The sequence below is a fragment of the Pleurodeles waltl genome, chromosome 7 (genome assembly GCF_031143425.1).
Source record: "Pleurodeles waltl isolate 20211129_DDA chromosome 7, aPleWal1.hap1.20221129, whole genome shotgun sequence".
NCBI lineage: Eukaryota > Metazoa > Chordata > Amphibia > Caudata > Salamandridae > Pleurodeles > Pleurodeles waltl.
The window spans coordinates 808,038,177-808,060,290 of NC_090446.1; positions in this window are offsets into that span (position 1 = coordinate 808,038,177).

Genomic DNA, 22,114 nt, shown 5'->3' on the forward strand with positions numbered 1-22,114 from the left:
GGGCACGGCCAACTCGGTGGGGAGCAGAAGGGAGGGTGCTGATGGCATGGGTGGTGGCAGGAGTTCTCACGGTTGTGATTTGTCCACTAGTGTCCCCCACCGCTGGAGGACCCCCATCGGAGGAGGTTTCAGAGTCACTACCCCCTGTGGTAGTAGCCTCCCCCGTGGAAGTCCCCTTGCCCTCCCACCCACTGTTCCCCTGGGTGTCCGTTGTCTCTGCCTCCGAGGATCCATGGGCCACTGTCTCCCCACTAGCCGGTGCCTCAGCTCCCTCGCCTGATGTTGATGCTGTACCAGACACACAAAAGAGAACAGGGATGGGGAGACAAAACAGGAGAGACACTTGTAAGTAGCAGAATGCTGATACACAATGGCCAGACATACACCTACCCAGCAGCCACACCCAACAGGCAGCACCGTACACTATGCCCATGACCATGGCCCTGACTACTGATCAGTATAGTGACCTACACCCATATCCTGTCATTGCATTGAAGCTGAGGTAGGTGAAACCTGACAGGGACACCCCTACACCCTTTGGGGAGCAGACAGTAGCTGCACACCAGTCAAAAACCCTGCTCTAAGCACCATGAGCCCTATAGCACACACCCTCATCCTTCCAGGCTGAAGCATAGGCTGTGAGTACTCACCCCCTTGTGACTGCTGTGCAGCCTTCAAGCGCCCATCCAGGTCTGGGTACGCCACTGTCAGGATCCTTTGCATGAGGGGGGTCAGTGCCCGACGGGCACCCCTACCATGTTATGAGGACTTCCACAGCTGGGCCTCAGTGATCTTCAGCGCCCAGTGCTGCAGGTCCTCCCACCTCTTACGACAGTGGGTGCTCTGCCAGCTGTAGACCCCCAGGGTCCGTACCTCCTTGGCAATGGTATGCCAATGTGCCCTCTTCTGGTGGGCGCTGACCTAGTAGGGAGACACAGAGAAGAAACACAGAGGACAGGCACCTGCACAATGGCAATAGCTGGCTGATTGTTAGACATAGGACAGACAATACTCCCAGACATGCAGGACAGTGGCACGCAGCATTCCATGCACCAAGCCCCATCCTGGCTCACGGGAGCGCACATCAGAGCAATCCACTCCATCCATTACACACACAGTGTCCCCCAAACCTGGACTCACCTGTACCTCTGGCCCGACGTAGAGTCTGCCGTACAGGGGCAGGACCCCTTCACCAGTTTCTTCAGTTCTTCCTGGGTGAAGGCTAGGGCCCTTTCCCCTGCACCACGTGAAACATCCATAGCCAGAGCCAGGCCACAGCAGTACACAGAGTGGAGTACTTGTCCGCACAGGATCAGGGAGTCAAGTGATCACACATTAACGAACGCGCGTACATTCCACGGCAGAATGCACCATCACCTCCGGCGGCGATCATGATACGCCAGGATTCCTCATTGGCATCCATATTAGCCAATGAGGGTGTGAACAGCGGTCAATGCCGCCGTACGCTGTGACGTCAACTGCTAGCGGTCTTAGGTCACTTCCACAACGAAGGGGCAGAGCAACATTAAGCAGACATTTTGCCATCACCTACGCATCTTGAAATTCAATTTACTCACAATACTGGGCATACTAGCCATATGAAGCACCTACGTCTCTATCCATAGAGTATATAAGCACACATAATTTACTCCATTCCCTCTTAGTGATGTCAATGTACATCTGTCAGGTTGCAGTTATTGTACAGACACTACTATGAAGCATGCAGTGAATGTGTTTAGCAAATATGCCAGTGTATGTGTGCACATGACTCCTTGTCCTTAACCCTCACAGGTACCGACCCTTGTGGCGAGGAAGGGCACCATCTGTGTACAGACCACTTGTGGATATGGGGACCATGGTGGAGTGTCAGATTATTATCACTTACAGACTCACATGTGCAACTATTCAGGACCTATGTGCATTACTGGATCCTGCACTGACTCCCGGAAATTGTAATCAGCATGCCATTCCAACTGAGGTGCAGCTGCTCTCCCATTTCCTGGCCACAGGCTAACTTCAAGTGACAGTGGGCATGGGTGCTGGTTTGTCACAGCCAATGTTCAGCCAGGTACTTACAAGATTTCTGATTGCATTTGTACAACATCTGCAATCCTATGTGCGATGCCCCCAAAGTGCTGAGCTCCCTGCCATCAAGTCAGACTTCTATGCCTTTGCAAACATTCCCCATGTTATTGGTGCCATCAATGGAACCCACATACCCATCACCCCCTAAGAGTGAGTGAACAGTTGTACAGAAACAGGAAGAACTTTCACTCCATGAACATCCAATTGGTATGAACAGCAGACCAGTACATATCCCAGGCGAATGGCATGTTTCCGGGTTCAGTCCATGATTCATTTGTTTTGAGGAACAGTAGTGTGCCACAAAAGATGGAACACCTCCAAGAGGACAGAGGGTGGATCATAGGTAATTGTGCCTGTCACTAACAGACACATTGCAGAAAAAAAAGACTGTCAGACTAAGGACATTCCAATGACGAATCTGTATTGACCATTTCTCTAGGTGATTCTGGCTATCCAAACTTGCGTTGGCCCCTGACACCAGTGAGGAATCCTAGGACGGATGCAGAGAGGAAATACAATGAGGCCCATGGACGTACTAGGAAGGTGATAGAGCGTACTATAGGTCTCCTGAAGACTAGATTTTGGTGCCTACATATCTGTGGGGGTGCCCTGGCCTATGGGCCTGATAAGGTGTGTAGGATAGTCGTGGCGTGCTGCATGCTGCACAACGTGGCAGTGAGACATTCGATCCCCCTTTTGGAGGTAGAGGGTGCTACTGGTCCTGATCTGTTACCTCAGAGAGATGAGGAGAGTGATGGTGAGGATGAGGAAGGGGAAGATGTCAATTCCAGAAACCAACTGATACAACTCTATTCCAATAACTGTCTGTGACTTCAGCCTGTATATGTGGTTAGTGACTGATACTGTAAGTGTGCCATGTCAACTAGGGGGAATTGGTCATAATATGCGAGTCTTGGACCTCTTCAGCATGGTACAGACAGACAATATAAGCATTTACTTCTTGACTATTTTGAAACACACTGTACCACCAGCATGCACATTTTGACAATAAAGTTTATCCCTGCCTGTTGCATCATTACTCCACTTTGTTCAACATTGAAGACAGGGGACAGTGTTACAGGTGAGAAATGTTGTTTATTGGTGGAATACAGTGAAATGTGCTATGTACAGTGATGGAAGTTGTTATGGTTGGGTGTCCTCAAAACCGACTTGGTGGCAGGCCTGTTTGATATCATAGGTGGGTCCTATTTGTAGTTTAGTACATTATTTAGCCCTCAGCTAAGTGCAGTTTGTGAATGGGTGGGATGGTTGCTTGTCAGTAGTAGCAGTGTCAATTGTTGGAAGGGGACTTGTTCTTAGCTGGCTTTCCAGTGCCATATCTTGGCCTGAGACTACGTTTGGGTGCCTGCTGTGGAGCTACTTGGGGTGACATGGTTGGCCCTTGTGATTCCTAGGAGGGTATTTCCTGTGCTGTTTCAGCTGCTTGGGACAACTGTTGCTGGTTTTCCAGGGCTGTTGTTGGGACCTCTTGTCCGGTGTGGGTGTCTGAGGGTTTGTTGACCAACTGCAGCAATGGTGGCCATTGTGGCATTGTGTTCTTTCCACTGATCCATGGCCTGTTGGTGGTGTTCCAGCTGCATCCTCTGACTTTGCTCCAAGATGGTTACAATCTGTGCCAACCTGTCTTGGGTATGTTGGTATGCCCTCAATACCTCTGCAATGACGTCCTGGGCTTCTGCATCTATCCGGCGCCCTACCCCCTGACACACTGGGGCACTTGACCTGGCCCTGGACCCCTGTTCCTGTGTCCCCTGTGCAGGTCTTGATGTGCCACTAGTACTGGGACCGTCATCTTCCTGCATGTTGGGGGTGGGAGACTGTGGCCTCTGTTGCTGTGTTCCATCTGTTTGTGCCCTGGGTCAACTGGTGTGAGCACACCTCCCCTGGCCTGCTGGTCTTGACTGGGTGTTAGGGGTGACAGTGTTTTCCTGGGTGGGGCTGCTGCATGGTGAGCATCCAGGGCTGTGTGAGGGGCCTGCCTGCTCATCAGTGTCCAGGAATCCTTCACCAGTGTCCTGTGATGTGCCTCTGTCTCCCTGGAATGCTGTGGTACTTCTTGTCCCCTCCATTAGGGTTGCATGGGTGGTGGTGCCTGTTGGGAGACATAGAAATGTTTCTTATATATGCAGGAGGGTTTGAGGTAGGCTGTACTGTGCAATTTAGTGCTGGTGTGCCTTTCAGTGGCCTTCAGGGGTGTCTTTGTGAGGTGTACATTGCACTTAGTGGCAGTGGTGGGGTTACATTGTGGTGGGGGTTATTATTCCATTGTGGGTACATAAAGAGGTGGGTGGCTGTGCACAGCGGAGTGATGTGAGCCTGGTAGTGAGTTGTGGGTGATGCAGGGTGGTGGATGTGGTGGGTAATGGCTGGGAGGGGTGTGGGTGGGTGTGGGTGGGGTGGGGTGGTGCATGCATTACAGGTATGGTGTACATGGGGTAAATGTAGACGACTTACCTGAGTCCATTCCTCCAGTGAGTCCAATGAGTCCCTCTGGGTGCAGGATGGCGAGTACCTTCTCCTCCCAGTCGGTGTGGTCAGGTGGTGTTGGTGGCGGTCCTCCCCAGTCTTCCGCACTGCGATGTGGTGCCCGGATGCCATGGCCCGGACCTTCCCCCGCAGGTCGTTCCATCTCTTGCGGATGTCGTCCCTGGTGCAGATCTACATAGTAAGGGTGTAGGAATCAGTAAGCATTGTGTTTTTTAACCAGTCTGCAGATCTACATAGTGAGGGTGGAGGAATCAATAAGCAATAATTCCAGGGCTGGAATACCCTTTTCATTCTGTGCAAACCTTTATTAATTTGCATGTTGTAAGGGTTTTCACTAATCTTTTCCCATACTGAGAAAGATTGGAAATTTATTTCTGACAAGGGCAGAAGTAAAACTTCTTCCAGGGTTCTGAAAAAAGTGGTTGGAGGGAAAGTGAACTTGTAAACGCTCAACAGATTTTCACAAGCACACCTACACATGCATATTTGCTTGTGCTAAAATACAGTTCACAAATTTGCTAGAAGTATGATTTCCTGGTCTTACGTCCGTCAATTCTTGTGAATTCAGAAAATGCGTAAATCAGCAGTAATGCAAAGACATATAGCATTGGTTCACTTTTGTTACTTTCTTTAGGAATTGTGGCCCTCTTTATGAACACAGCGGTAAACACAGCTCCGCCGGCGGTGGCGGCAAAAACCACCAACAGAGGAGCGGTCCAGACTGCCAAATAATGAACCAACTAAACCACAGGGGTCATGAAAACCACCCACTGCCAGTAGAGGAGTGCCGACAATGACGGCAGAGTCCCCCACAGGCCGACGTAAAGGCCCAACCCGCCTATCAAATAATGAACCACTAGACCGCCGTCAGTCCCGGGGCGAGAACCCTCGTCATGCAAAGCCAGGCGGAAATGAACCCAATTTAAGGAAACAGTCACCGGAGGCTCACACAACACGCCGAAGCAGACATGGATAGAGAGTTGCAGAACACGCCAGCCCTGCTCCTTGCCATATACCTACACGACCGAGACCGCCGACTAATACGATGATGGCAAGTACCGCAACCTACGAAACAAGGGAGGAAAGGGCACAGTTACATACCCACCCACTCCACCCACCCTGCAATGCTCCCACAACCCTTCACAACAGCACAACCCATAAATCCTACAGCAAGAGGTACTTACGTGACACGAGGCAAATCCAACCTGACCATAGTACCTACAAATGCCCCACACCCACAAACAATGAAACGAGAGACCAGGGTTAAAGAGTGTGCCGCCAAAACACAGGCCACACATAAACTTTTAATGCAGCTCACTGAGCAAACTATTCACGTTAAGGCCAATGGCCAGTCCATGGTGCCAGACGTTTTTGGGCTACAATGGCCCCAACCTGACTCCCAAAAGTGCTACGGTACTCCAGCTTATGGGGCAACAATGGGGCATCCAGGCACCTCAGGGAACAGGGTCAGGGGGTGGTGGGGGTGGGGATTAACAAAGGGGGTGGGGCTTGGATTTGCATTCGGAAGGTGGAAGAGGTTTGGGTTTGGCCTTGGAAGGGGGGGGAGTGTGCTTTGACTGGGTGGAGCCAGATGGAATTGGCTCTGCACGGGGGTTCTTTCTCTCTGGGGAAGGGGCTTGGGAATGTGAAGGGCAGACAGGGGCGGGCTGTGAAGTGGAAGGAGTGGAAAGGGCATGGAGATGCGCACATTTATGGACAAGATGGGGTGGGCCAGTGGGTTGGAAGAGGTGAGCGCGGGAAAGGAAACGTTTTTTGGGAGCAATTGGGTTGGACCTGGAGGAGGGTGTGGGAGTGGAGGCAGAGGGTGTGGATGTAAGTGGCATAGGGGTGCGTGTTGTGGGTGCAGATGACTGGATAGTATGCTGAGGTGTGGTGTATGTGTGATGGGTGGGTGTTTTGGTGTGTTTGTGTGTTGTTTGGAGGAGGGGGGTGGACACAGTGGGAGAAGACAGGCTGCCAGTGTCGATAAATGTTGTGTGGGTGTCTGGTGAGTGTGCTGCATGTGTCAACTACTGTTGGGGTGCATGTCTGGATGTCTGCTATTGTGGTGAGTGCAGGAATAAGCTCAGCAACAGTGACTGAAGGTGCAGTGCCTGGGGGTGTGCATGTAGAGGGGACAGACAGGGAGGTGGAAGAGGTAGGCACACTAGGGGAAGTGGATGTTGCTGTGTGTGCATGTGTATGTAGGCTGTGTGAATGCCTGTGGTGGGAGGTGTGGTGCTTGAGTTTAGAAGTGTGCTTCTTGTGTGTTGAGGTGTTTGACTGCGTGTCAGATTGTGTGCTTTGGATGGGTGAAGGGAGTGGGGTGCTGGAAGGGGTAGAGGAGGATCCGTGGGCCGCTGCATCCCCATTCGCAGGTGCCTCAGCTCCCTCGCCAGATGATGCTAATGTACACAAACAACACAAGAGAACAGGGATGGGGAGACAAAACAGGGAGACACTTGTAAATAGCTGGAAGGAGTGAACAAAGTGGCCATACATACACCCACCCAGAAGACCCTCCAACAGGAAGCACCTTCCACTATGCCCCACTGACTAGTGACCAGAACCCTGCTCTACAACCATCCCCTGAACTACCTAAGGACCCGACCTGTAGGAGACCTGACACAAACACCCCTACACCCTACGGGGGCCATCATGTAGATGGACATCAGTCAGAGTCCCTGCAACTAAGCAGCATAAACCCTAATGCACACACAGACATCCATCAAGGGTTAAGATTGTGATATGTGTACTCACCACCTTGTGACTGCTGTGTAGCCTTCAAGTGCCCATCCAGGTCTGGATACGCCACCGCCAGGATGCCTAGCATGTGGGAGGACTTCCCCAGCTGGGCCTCACAGATTTTTCACTCCCAGCGCCGCAGGTCCTCCCACCTCTTCCTGCAGTGGGAGCTCCGCTGGTTGTAGACCCCCAGGGTCTGCACCTCCTTGATGATGGCATGCCAAAGTGCCCTATTTTGGTTGCGCTGACCTAAAAGGGACACACAGAAATGGAACACTGAGGTCAGGCGCTTGGAAAATATGTATAGCTGGCTATAAGTCCAGTATGGGACGGACAGTACAAACGTACCAACAGGACATACGCACGCAGCATGTCATGAACCATGGTCCATGCTGGGTCAGAGGTGCACACATATGTACTGCCAACACCATCCATTACACACAACCATTGCCCCCAATCACCCGACTCACCTGTACCTCTAGCCGTCCGTATAGCTTGGCGTACAGGGGCAGGACCCCGTCCAATAGCCTCTCCAATTCCTCCTGGGTGAAGGCCAGGGCCCTTTCCCCTACAACACGAGCCACTTCCATGACCAGTGGCAGGACACAGCAGTACACTCAGTGGAGTACCTGCTTGCACGAGATCTGTGAGTCAAGTGAAGTTGGGGTGACGAATTCACGTACATACCGTGGCGGTGTGCATTGTCACCGCCGGCGGCGATCATGATACACCAGGATTCCCCATTGGTATCCATGTTAACCAATGACTGTGCGAACGGCGGTAAACACCACCTTATGCTCTTACGTCAACCGCTAGCCGTATGAGGTCACTTCAACCACAACAGTTCCGGATTATAGGGGGCAGACATTTTGGCCTTAACTACACATTAAAAATAATGATTTCTGCACAATGCAAACCCTATTATTAACCTCACACACCTATGCATATGACCATTACCAATACCACACATTTCTGTCAAAAACATTTAGCATTTGAGTCCCTACAATCAAGTCAGCAGTGCTCAATGACTGACAATGTGTGCCCATGTATGTGTGTTCCTCACACGTGTTTCAAATCCTTCCTAGGTACCGACCCTTGTGGCGAGGAAGGGCCCCATCGGTGTACAGACCACTTGTGGATATGCAGACCATGGTGGAACGTCACATCATAATCAATTACAGACTCACCCGTGCAACTATTCTTGAACCTGGTGCATTACTGGATCCTGCACTGACTCCAGCCAATCGTAATCAGCTTGCCATCCCTACTGAAGTGCAGGTGCTCTCTGCACTCCATTTCCTGGCCACGGGCTCATTTCAAGTGACAGTGGGCATGGGTGCTGGATTTTCACAGCCAATGTTCAGCATGATACTGACAAGATTTCTGAATGCATTTGTACGATACCTGCAGTCCTATGTGAGGATTCCCCAAAGTACTGACCTCTCTGCCATCAAGTCGGACTTCTATGTGTTTGCAAACATACCCCAAGTTATTGGTGCCATCAATGGAACCCACATACCCATCACCCCCTAAGAGTGAGTGAACAGGTGTACAGAAACAGAAAGAATTTTCACTCCATGAACATTCAATTGGTATGTACTGCAGACCAGTACATCTCACATGTGAATGCCATGTTCCCCGGTTCAGTCCATGATTCCTTTGTGCTGAGGAACAGTAGTGTGCTGCACAAGATGGAACAGCTACAAGAGGACAGAGGGTGGATCATAGGTAGGTGTTTCTGTCACTAACAGCCACCTAGCAGACAGCCAGGCTGTCTGACTCACAGGCTTGACAATGACTGCTCTGTTTTGCACCTTTTTCTAGGTGATTCTGGCTATCCCAGCGTTCGTTGGCTCCTGACACCAGTGAGGAATACTGGGGCAGAGAGGAATTACAATGAGGCCCATGGACGTACTAGGAGGGTGATAGAGTGCACAATAGGTGTCCTGAAGGCTAGATTTCATTGTCTACATATCTCTGGGGGTTCTCTGGCCTATGGGCCCAAAAAGGTGTGTAGAATAGTGGTGGCCTGCTGTGTGCTGCACAACGTGGCAGTGAGAAATTCTATCCCCCTCTTGGAGGTGGATGGTGCTGTATATCCTGACCAGCTTCCACAGAGAGGGGACGAGAGTGATGCTGATGATGAGGAAGGTGAAGATGTCAATTCCAGGACCCAACTGATACAACTATACTTTCAGTAACTATGTGGGACTATGGGCTGACTTGGTGTTTGTGAAACATACTGTCAATGTGCCTGGTCATCTAGGGGGGGTTTGAATGTACTAATTGCAACTTTGTCCAGGTCTGCATAGGACATAATACAATTTAGTGGTTATTTTTGTTAACATATTTAGGCACAACAACATGTAAGGTGAGTGTGACTGCTTCTGGTGTTCTCTGTCTTTGTTGGCCTACTTTTGTTGCAAAGGTTTGTGGCGTGTGTCTGTGAGATTTATATGGTGTTGTGGATGTGTGTCAAGTGTGTGGGTTTCTTACTTATCCAATTTGTGCACTTCTTGCTGTTGGGTCCACTTGCTGCCTGTGGCGGTCTGCACCGCCACTGGTCGTTCGGCTTCCACTGACCACCCAGGTGATTTGTGTTTCATTATTTGGAGGGCGGGATGTGGGTGTGCTTGTGGTAGCGGGATGGGAGGTCCAGCATTTCCGCCAATAGGGTCCTGGCGGTGACTGATAAACTGGTGAATTTTGACGGATTCTGTATTTTGGTTCATTATATGGCCGGTTTCTATTCACCGCCAATAGCAGCCTTCTGTTCACTGTCGCCACGGCGGTCAGCGATGTTTACCACCGTGTTCATAATGACGGCCTGTGTCTCTAATTAGATCTGGTATCAACCAATACCTTTTTGTTTTTAATAAAATTCTATATCTTTCTCCATCCATCTATCGGCTGGCTTCACTGTTAGTTACAGCGTGCTGCTCTTTCACAAGGAGGATATCAGCACACAAAGTAGTGACTGAGTTACTGTGACAATGTGTGCTTTTTGAGAAGAAAATATAATAATTTTGCTTTTTGCCAATGTTTGTTAAAATGGTGAGGGCCTGGCAGCTCCCACAACAATAGTTTTGAAAAAACATGTAAAAAAACAAGACACGCATAGGCTTAACCAAAAGACTGACAACCAATGACAAACTTATTGGTCTTGCCAATCCTTGTTTATTTATATGTCTACCATACTCTTGTTGAAACTGGCCAGTGATTTATTTCCTTTCTAAATATTTTTGGGAAACACTTGCAGGAATCAACACATTTTACGAAATTATGCTTCTAAGAAATGGTACCTAAACGTTCACAATAGGTTAGCAAATCATTTTTCCCAACATGTGTGCACATTTTTTTTTTTACTGGAACCACTGTCAAGTAGTGCAGTCTGAGCTTACAACATTTATTTAGAGCGCTCACCCTAATAATAAGGCCTTTGCATTAATGAACCATAACTACAAGTTCGAACAGCATTAGCATACGAGCATAAATATTATCTCAACTACAGACAGTTCATTTGCTTGTAAACTGGCAGCCAAAGAGTTAGTTCTGTAGGGGATTGGGGCTACTTGTCACAAGGACAAAATAAAAATGAAAATTGTTGTCCTTCACCCTGAACAATATGTCTTGGGCGTTGTGCTATAGGAATTCTACATCTCTGTCACTATATGCAGTGTTCACATAATCCCTAAACTCCGAAACATAGTGAGGTGCAGAAATTATAACCATCTGCAGAAAGGTTTCCCACATTTGTCCAAGGAACAACCAAACAATAAGTCTTACTGACAAACTACAGAAGAAATTCTGCAAGCAGGTACTGGATAAGCTAAATTTGTGGATGGAAGAAAATCAAATACTTCCTAATTCCAGATGGGATTCAGAGTAAAGGAAAGTGTTCTTGATCAAACTTTCCATTTTGTTTTGATCCAAAGGAAGACTGTTATGTGCCTTTGTTGATCTGGAGGCTGCCTATAACCTAGTCCTTTGGGAAAATTGTGGCACATACTTCAAAAAAGGGCAATTCCATTTAGTTTGCTCTCAGTATTAATCCTGGTGCTTACAAATAATTTTGCATAAGTTTGTTGGAGTGCTCACTGTAAATCAAGTGAGGAATTTAATAGAGGGGTCAAGAAAGAGTAGGTCCTCCCCTCAACACTCTTCTAGCTACACATGAATAATTGTATTTCTAGTGTATAAAAACTATACTCTGTGGGCCAAAAAAACCCTGCCCCACTATTCACCTTTGACATCCAAATGGGTCTCAAAGTTCTGCTAGAAAGCTTAATTTCATACTCCTCTGGTAATGGGTTAGAAATTAACACTAACAATTCCAAATTCATGGTTTTTAATCTGAACAATTTGTTTAAAGGAATGATTATAATAACAGATGTTACATTAAACATAGTATGCGTTTGAGTATTTGGGTATTCTGCTGCTGGACTCTAATAATTGGTTACACCTAATTGTTGAAAGCTAACACACTATCTAATATAGAATGGCTGCCCTATTCAAAACCACAAACAATCACTTGAAATACCCCATTTCCCCCAAGGTAGGAATCTAAAGGGCTAAGGCAGTTGGCACAGCCCTCTGAAGAGCTGATTTATGTGTTGTTGCATCTGACATCCTTGGGGTGGTTTTCTCCTAACTCTTTGCCTTCAACCCTCCTGTTTTGCTGACTTCGCATGTGCTGGCTTTAGGATTCTGCACACTTGCCACTGCTAACCAGTGCTAAAGTGCTTCTGCTCTCTCCTCAAACATGGTAAAATTGGCTTGTATTAAATTGGCATATTTAATGTACTTGTCCCTAATAAAGTAGTGCTACAAATTAAATGCTACTAGTGGGTATGCAGCGCTGATTGTGCCACTCACTTAAGTAGCCTGTAAAAATGTTTGAGGCCTGAAATCACAACCTGTGTGCAGTTTTAAACTGCCATTTTGATATAGCAAAGTAAACCTTTTGTCAGGCCAAACTTTTCTTATTATTACATGTGAGTCAGCCCTATGGTACGCTCTGAACGGCCCAGAAGGCAGGTTACAGTGCATTTAAAAATCTGGAAATGCACATTTAAGTTTTACATGCCCCAGCAGTGAAAAACTTTCAAATTTGTTTCTCGCTGCTCCAAAGCCTGCCTCTCCTTAGGATAACATTGGAATTACCTTATTACATTCAGTTAGCTGTAAGTTCCAATTGGGAACAGGTGGACAAGTTGAGTTTGGTGTCCAAAGAATTGTAATGAAAAGCCCTCTTTAGTGGTAAAGTCAAATTGTTAGTCACAATTCTGATTATGCCACTTTTAGAAGGTTGGCTGTTTCTGTCCTAACTGTCTGGTGACTGTAGCCTGATCCTGGGTAACATGACTATGTGTAGATGGCAGTTTGTCTTTGCGTATTGCTCCCAGAGAGTGAGACAAAGAGAAGATAGGTGCTGGGAAGATGGGCCTCTCTGAGTTAACGAAGGGGAGGGTCTGTCACCTACTACACCTGCACATCACAAAGGCCCTACCTGAGCACTTTCACCAAAGGTTTGACACTGGTCTTTTGTGACAGCCACAGCAGCAGGAAAGGGGATTCTTGACCCCTTGGGCTGAGGGGTATAAACATCTAGAAGCTTCTCCGACTTCGAAGTGGCACCAGGTATAAATATTGGAACTCAGACCCCAACTCTTCAGTACACTTCTGGAAGTGTGGACAGTGTCAAGTACTGCTACTCAGCTAGACTGCTTTCCTGCTGACCTCTTGCCCTGCTGTTCTCTTGCCTGGCTAAGAAGGAATGGACCTGTGACTCTAAACTCAGCATCCCAGAGTAACTGCAAGGGTTAGTTGCCTGGCATCCTGATCAGAAGCCTCAGGGACAGAACAGGTTTCCAGCAACCTTGAACTCAGTATCTGGAATCTGCCACCTGTGAGTCCTGCCCTCCCATAAGGTACTAACCCAGTCCTGGACCCTTGTAGGAGGGCCTAAATGTGCTCTGTCAGCCCATTTGTGGAAGCAACAGAACTGAAGCATCTCCACTGTGGTACATTCCCTGTAGGACCATCATGCCGCCTTTGCTCAACACATCCCCCTAAGAACCAATGCATCACCTCTGTTGTGCGGAGTTCCCCGATGCAAGGACTTTGTGTCACCAATAGCAGTCCATCACAACCACCACTGCATAACACATCTCCATGCAAGGACATCTTATCACACCTCCCAGCTCCCCAGAATTGCTACTGCACGGCACAACTCGCCCCCAAACCTTGTAATTCTTCAGCTGCATGACTCATCCTCACGTGAGACTCCACACCACTTTGCAACTAGGATTAAGGTACTGTGTTCAGTGAACTTAAGTGGGTTCCTGTAGTGGGCCAGCGCTCCATTTTAGGCGGCCTGAACTTGTCACTTTCTTCCGGCCCCGTACGACAATATAGCCACAAGTGGCACTTTGAGCTTTTTTGCTCTCTTTTCACTCAAATCTTTAAAGTTGCATTGATTTTTGTCATTTTGGTCTTGATTAATTTATTAGATTTTCCACTATGTTTCTAACTTGGTGTGGGATTTTTCTTGTGTTGTGTTTTCACTTTATTTCTGTTAGAAGTCTTGCATACATACTTTACACATTGCCTCTAAGTTAAACTGACTGCGCTGTGCCAAGCTACCAGAAGGTTGAGTACCGGTTAATGTGGGGTTTGCTTGTGACTTCCTCCTGAGAAGGATTCTGGTTGCTACTTGAGTAAGGTTTTACCTACCTCAGCCAGTAACCCAGTTGCTTACTTGTGGCCCCTGAATAACTGAGAGGTTAGGCATAGGTGAAAATACATTATCAAATGAATATTGAAGTTTCCTTAGAATGATTTTACAACTCTGATATTGGTTGATCCTGCATTAAAACTATCTCCAATATTATGAATATTGAAAAAATTGATCCCTATGGAGAGGCTTTGCGAGGTATAGATCAATGTTCTAGCTCCATGGAGGTGTCTTCGATTTTCTATTTAAGATCCTGGTTTGAATCCGCTTGAGTGAGTGGTTATTGGGTGAATCCCACAACAATACCCTGAAATGCCTCAAAAATTGTTATGACTAGATATTGGTAATTAATTTCGAATAAGGGGCAAACTGTGAATAGTGGGAGCCTAAAACAATCTCTTTAGAATTTAATTGTGAACCTAGGAATGAAGATATTTTGGAATACATTAAACGTGCTAGCACACAAACACTTTACGTCACATTTAGATTAGGCAACATGCTGCAAAGTTCTGCATATTCAGCAGCCTTTGGTATAATACTGGCAAGAAAGATCGGGCTGTTTTCACTTGCTACAGAGATCTCGGGGTTGGCTGTTAATGACATTTTTGACTAGTCATAAAACGTCTTTGACGGTTAATGCACTTGCTTCAGATGTACCTTTTAGGTTACAAGTTTGAATCCTATTATATAGCACAGTTAGTTTAAGATCCTTATGCTCCTTGCACAGCATGGGTACTTATCTTAGTCAGTTGTTAAGCAGACTAAGCACACCATAATAATTTTAACTTTTAATAAGCAAGGACTATGTTTGAATAATTGCAGATGAAGTATTGATCCCATGAACATATTTTAATGCATTTCAGATTTTTTAAGAGAGCTCTGTACATTGTGAAGCTATGTGTTTGAATCCTTGTAGGCGGACTCATGTATTCAGTGTTAGGAGGTAAATAAAATGAGTACTGCTGGGTTTATTAGTAATTAGCACAGGACAACCACTACTTCTAAGCATTGTAAATAACAGGCTTTACTGTTACCCAATCACAAATATTCAATATATGGATCTTGGAAGGATGGGAGGTTTAATTTTCTTTGTTGGGAGTTAAACTTGTGACCAGCAGATCACCGACAGTTCCCACCCTCTGAGCTATCCTGCTGCCAGCACACAAACACTATGTAACATTGCATTGATAGTGCAATAAATAGGCATGTCATTTTTACCTTATGAAGATTAGATGCAGCAAACAAATGCATACCTTGCAGTAAGCAAATGCAGATAATTTCATGTAAGTAATGAGAGTGATTGATTTTAGTTTTTTGTAGGCTTTTCCGGTATTTGCGATGATGAGACCTTAGCTGTTATTTTTGTAGTCCATTGTAATAAAGTACTGCATATCACTATCCTGTGCATAATAATTGAATGAAATGTGTTTATTTCTAGCCACGTTCACCCCAAGCAGAACTGATCTCAATGCTAGGTCGTTGGTTTGATCCCTTAGGGTAGGCTTCTGCCAGACTGAAATGTTCCTCACACTCCAGCCCAAACACATCTACCTGTATTACAAAACTGTAATAAGTATTCAACTGTAAAACATGGTATGGCAATAGAAGCGTAAGAACAGTTCATGGTTTGGGAGCTTGTTACCATGTATATGGCTTTACTTGAAAAGTCTGGGAACGTGAGGACAAAACAGTCCTTGTTGCTACAGAACAGATATCTGAGTAGCAGTTGCTGCTGGCATGCTGCTGTGCCAGGATCTCCAGGTTAGTCAGTTCATTGCCAGCTTGACTTCTGGCACTCAGGCACGTCCCGTGTATTGGGTTACTAAGCACCACATTGTGTGACTACATGCACACCTCTTGAAAATGCTGCTTTGCGGGTTCCACAGGAAACACCTTGCACATATTAGCAAGTCTGGGCTTCTGCACACAAACTGATTACTGCCACAGTTCACTGTTGTGTCTGCTTTGTCTCATGTGTTTAGTAAGTGGGCCATCTTTTCACAGGTTGTCTCTGTCCACGCTAAATATGTGCCATTAGTAACACATTTAAAAGGTCTGGCAAGACTTTGAATAGAAAAAGGAGCCCTGTAACCCAGCATTTAAAAGCAGCGTATCTTGATGTATATTCAAAATCCACCTGCCAATTACAATTACAAATGCTGGGAATGCAAAGGGATCTACCCACTTCACCCTACTACACCTGGGTAGAACCAAACCAAAATGTCAAAAGCAGTTGGTCAAATAGTAGGAAAAGACATATAGGGGGTCATTCTGACCCTGGCGGTCACCGACCGCCAGGGCCAACGACCGCGGAAGCACCGCCAACAGGCTGGCGGTGCTTCCATGGGCATTCTGACCGCGGCAGTACAGCCGCGGTCAGAAACGGGAAACCGGCGGTGTCCCGCCAGTTTCCCGCTGCCCCAGGGAATCCTCCACGGCGGCGCTGCTTGCAGCGCCGCCATGGGGATTCCGACCCCCTTACCGCCATCCTGTTCCTGGCGGTTTTCACCGCCAGGATTAGGTTGGCGGTAACGGGTGTCGTGGGGCCCCTGGGGGCCCCTGCAGTGCCCATGCCAATGGCATGGGCACTGCAGGGGCCCCCTAACAGGGCCCCACATTGATTTTCAGTGTCTGCCAAGCCACTGCACCCGTCGCACGCCTTCAACTCCATTCGGAGCCGGCTTCCTCGTTGAAGGCGCTTTCCCGCTGGGCCGGCGGGCGGCCTTCTGGTTACCGCCGCCGGCGGGAGTCGGAATGACCCCCATAATTGTAACTCACATTCACTAAAGCAATGGTATTAGAATCAAGTATATGTATTGATTTTTTCTTATTCGTTTCCCAGATTTAGAAGTATAGATCGTACATGTTGTTCGAACCATATTTAGAAAGAAACTCCCTTTACCAAGATGGCGACCATTATTTTAATTATATAGTATACATTTAATCCTTTAGACACACGAATGGCTAATTAATAACAACATCGTTTATATATAAAGGCCAATATACAAAGTTCAAATTAATAAAGCCAGACGGAGTTTGGTTTTTGATCTATGCTTCGAGCATAGGAATAAAAAATATCCATTCAGAGATGGCCGCCACGGGGGTACCACAGTAGATATATTTAGGGGTTTTGCCAATGTCCTCCGTAACACGAGGAATCGGAGAAAGGACGAGCACGCCTGGCCCACAAGAGGTGAAAAGTATACCTAGAAGGTCCCGGAAAAGTATACCTAGAAGTGTCCAGTATAACATGAGTAAGTACTTGTTTTAAGAGGGCACGGAAACAAAGGCGTCTGATGAAGCCCCTAAGTAAATGAGAGTCTTGTATTATAATTCTTGATTGTAGGTTCATGCTTCTTCGACCGAACAAGATAGGTACAAAGCAATTTTGGAGTGAGTATAGTGATTTACAGTTTTCAAGCATGAAAATAGAAAATTGGTAATGGGATCTCACTTGAAAAAGAAATAAGATGCGCAAGTGGCAATGCACAATAGTGGGCCCGCATATTCAAAGATCAGTTTTATGTGGCATGTAACATAATTATAAGCACCTTTGTGGTGTAACGGATTGCATACAGCATTTACGCTTCTAAATTTTATTTTCACTTGGTGATTGTTTATGGTGTAAGGTTCTCGGGTCCAAGATGAGTTGTAGTTCTGAGAGAGCGTAGTTTAAACATTACCTATTTTAGATGTGAAATGCTTATATTAACAACGCTAATATTATTCATTGAAACGTATTTTAAACGTGGAGAATGTTTTCACATGCATAAACTAATGTCGACTGTAAGGAATAATTGCTTGAATTATGACTAATTGAATATATTAATACGTACGATAATTGCATTTTATTAGAATCCATAAGCCTTAAGTTAGCGTGAGTCGAAAACTAGCTGTGTAGCTCTCATATTAAAGCATATTTTTCTGTTTCTCCAGTGTGCTGACTTGCAAAAGGCCATGACCCATCATTTGTTCTTTTTCTTCGCTTATTGTATCATTGACTGTTATATTCTCATCTGCATGCTAGTTGCTTTAGGATAAAATTGCACGCTTTGCAACAAATATGGACACTTTCAAGGATACTGAACCACGGAAAAGAGAACTCTTGACCCGAAGAACGTGCCAGAAAATGAAGTAACCCCGGATATGCCACCTACCCAGAAGAATGTAAATTATCGTAGAATGACAAATGCATTACTTAATGTATAATTTGATAGGTTACAGATAGTGGGGTGTAGTGACTATCCAATAGAATTTTGGGGGAATGTATTAAGAAAAAGGGATAAAAACTCATGACACAAGAGACTAAGAGCATTAGGCAGGGAATGATATCGATTGCATCCAGAAACTCTGCCACTCTATTTGGTGATTTGAGACTTAGACAAAACCATCCTCACCCATAGACTGCCCCATTACACTTTCTTCCTTATGAGGGAAATGTCCCCTGCCATTCGACTAGATAGATTGACGGCGAGCTAACTGATGTCCTGAAGACGAAGACTGATCCTGTATGCTGACCTATTCCGAGGAGGGTAAATTATGTTGTTGCTATTGAAATTCATTTATTTGCCTTTTCTTTCTAGGTACCAACTGCTGTGTATTTTTGATTAGAGACCTTAGTTAGATGTTTTCCAAATTGATGTTCTAAATTGTTTTGCATGAAGTCCAACATGCTGATGCTAATTGTGGTTAGATGAGGCATTTCATCTTGACTGACGTGACTGACGTGACTGACGTGGTGCTATGCTGAACTAAACATGTATGAGGTTTTAGGCGTCTAGATTTGTTCATCTTCATATTACTATCTTATGTCTGTGATCTTTGCATTATTACCATATTGTGACTATGCTCTTTTGCTTCTTGGTTTTGAGATTAATACATTTGCTATTAGATTGTAATCAATAGGGAATAAAATTCACAAAACTTCAGTAAGGTATGGTTATTCATGACTGAAAGGTCATGGTTGCGCCGAAGGTTTACTAATGTCTAAAGTGAAATATATTGTGGTGATATATGTTGACAATATTATTGATATATTGATTGATATATTGATCAGTTATCTCGTCTTACGGTGTCTCACCACTGGGTCCAAAGATTCATCGCCCTAAAACGAGTCCCGATGTGTATAAATTAACATAGAAGGACGCGTTATCAGTTCTGGTAGCAGAGCGATGGTTTGGCCCTTGGGGGCCCTAGGACGGAGTTTCATTGTTTAATTTGTTTTTCTGTGATAATGCAATTTGGAGAGATGATGGGTTGCTAAGTTCGCCATGGCTTTCCCGGGATCTCGGAGCCTGCCTAAATGAGTTGGGAATGTTCTCGGCACCATAGTATGTGTGGTTAGGGTCTTTGCGCTTACTTAAGCTTATGCATCTTGCAGGTGGTTGTGAACATTTTGTGTGTATTTAGGCCAAATTAAGTGTTGTTTAGCAGGAGTAGGCATACTCCACAGTATGAGAGTAGGGAAGTTGGCATACTTCATGTGAATGTAGCGCTTGTTGCTCAAAATTATCCACGTGGACGGACCTGTTGAGGTCTAAGACTCCGGAGTATGATGATAAATGTGGTTATGTTGTAATTTGTGCGGTTTAATAGGTCAATCGGGCGTGGTTGACAAGTCGAGTTTGAGTTATGATGTATGTATGAAACCTTCGATGGAGATTTGACAAATTCTAAAGTGCACTGGAAGGAGTCATTGACAAGTTGAGAGTAGGATTTGCAGGTCGAATTCTGCTTGTGTATGTGGGAACTGAGAAGGAGAGTGTAGCGGCCGAGGCTTCAAGTGAAATCTCTGTAAACTTCTGAAGCGAATGTGTTACCCTCCCTGTAGTAAACCGACAGATTTGTGTTGTCATTTTAAGGTGCTCGCAATAATTCGCATTAGTTTGTATGAGTTGTAGGGGTCAGTGAAGAGTGGACGAGCCGCAAGACTTTGTCAGCTGCAGTGTGTGTGAGTGTGACGTCAGTGGTGCCGCGCTGAGATAGGTCAGATGCCGAGAGGGGTCGCGCACGGATTGGCTGCCGTCCGTGAGAGGCAATAGGTTGAGAAAGGGCAGGTGAAGAGTGTCCTGGGAACTAAGCCATTTCTGATTAAATACAAAATAAAGAATTGCAAAAATGAATTTTGTCAAGGCATTCAAAAGCGCTCTAAAAGGAGATGTATATATTATAGCAACTGATGGTGAACCTACACCACCTGAGGGTACTCCGGCTTACATAGTGATGGAAGAAAAAGGTGTCGCACCTTGTTTATGGATGAAACAGTGGCGCAAATTAACGGAAAAAGAAGGGTGTTTAGCGTTTCCAGAGCATGGGACGTTTAATCCAAAGGTATTAGAAAACCTGAGGTGGATGTTAAGTACACAGAAGCCACCTCCGAGACTGGCACAATATGAGGCTTTAGCGATTTGGGACTTAATGGCTCTTAGACACAGACAAGAAAGGTTTCAGAGAAGGCTGAGAAGGGCAGAAAAATCATATGCAGAAGCTAGGTGGGACAACGAGAACAAAATGTGGAGAAGGGGAATCGTAGATGGGTTGAAGTTATTTCCGGCAATAACCCAGGGAGAAAAGTCACAGGGAAAGAAAGCCTCTTGTAAAACCGACAAAGATTCTGGCAAAACTAAAGAAAATAAGAGGTCCTGGGAAGAGGAAGATGATTCAGATGATGAGGAATTTATGGATAGATTGTTACATGATCGTCCGCCACCGTATGCGGTGAGCGACAGCGTTCCAAGCACTAGCTTGGATCCTGGGAACCAGACGCAGGAGAAGGGAGTTACTGATACGGTACAGACTAGCGATACAGCTTTGATACAGAATGGTGTCAGTGTACCCACTGCACCAGACTTGCTGATACAGTTGCAACCTCCACCGCAGATAAAAAGAATTTACCCTGATGTTCCAGTGCTTGAGACTACTACGAACTTGATAGTGCCGCCAGACCCGATATACACAAAGCCAAAGTTAATACAGATTGAATCGACCCCGAAGCTAGTGTCTCAACCGCCACAGCTGATACCTGGGAATAACCCTGTAGCAGGACCACCGTTAGTACCTGTACCGGGTACACTGGAGCAGACCTATGGTGTTGCAGCTCCAAGAAGTCTGAGTTCAGGTCAGACACCTGCCGCTATATCGTTACCTATTACTGTTGGGCCCCCAGTGCCATTATATGCGCAAGATAAAACAGGGATGTGTGATCAGGGAGTTACGACTCAGGAAGCGATAAGAGGAGGGCCTACGAGAACTCCACAGATAATGGCCCCGGGAGAGCAAGTAAATGAACCACCGAGACCCTTGATGGACCTTAGTCCAGTAGGGGCACCTCTCGAAGCAATGCGTCAAGCAGGGTTGGGAGTTTTAACTCCCCAAACCATGAGTACAAATACTTCACACTCTCCAATGATACATGCAGGGAACATTTCACTGCAGGGTTTTACAGTTAAATGAATGGTTAGAGAAAACTTGTACCTCACAAAAGACTACAGTAACCACACTTGAACCTGAAAAAGAAAAACAAGACGAATACTTGAATATTGTACGATTAGGGACAGAAGCTGCCGAGTTAGCAGAAGGAACAAAGGGAGTAAATAGGTTGGAATCATACACTGAGGCAGAATTGAGATACTTATGTCCCAAAATTACTAAAGAGGTAGGCAAAGTACATCAGAGATTAGCGAATCTGGCAGATAAATACAACATCGATATCGGAAATACTAAACATTTGAAGAGAAGTTACAGATTAGATTTTGACTCCAAAGATTTTGAACACATGAGATCTGCAGGCATGAAGGCACACCTGAGAGAACTGTTGCAAAGTGCACAGATTTGGGGTGCATTGGAGAAATGGGAAGGCCGATGGGCAAAGAAAAGAGATAAGGGAAAGGGAGATAGTCCAGGGTCCAATGAAGTTAGGACCACACCTAATCTAGATTCAGTAGAAATCTTACCTATGAGAGAGACAGCTGGTGGTGTTTGAGTGCATGTACCATGGACTAGAGGAGACATTTTATCATTTACGAATGATTATCCTAGGCT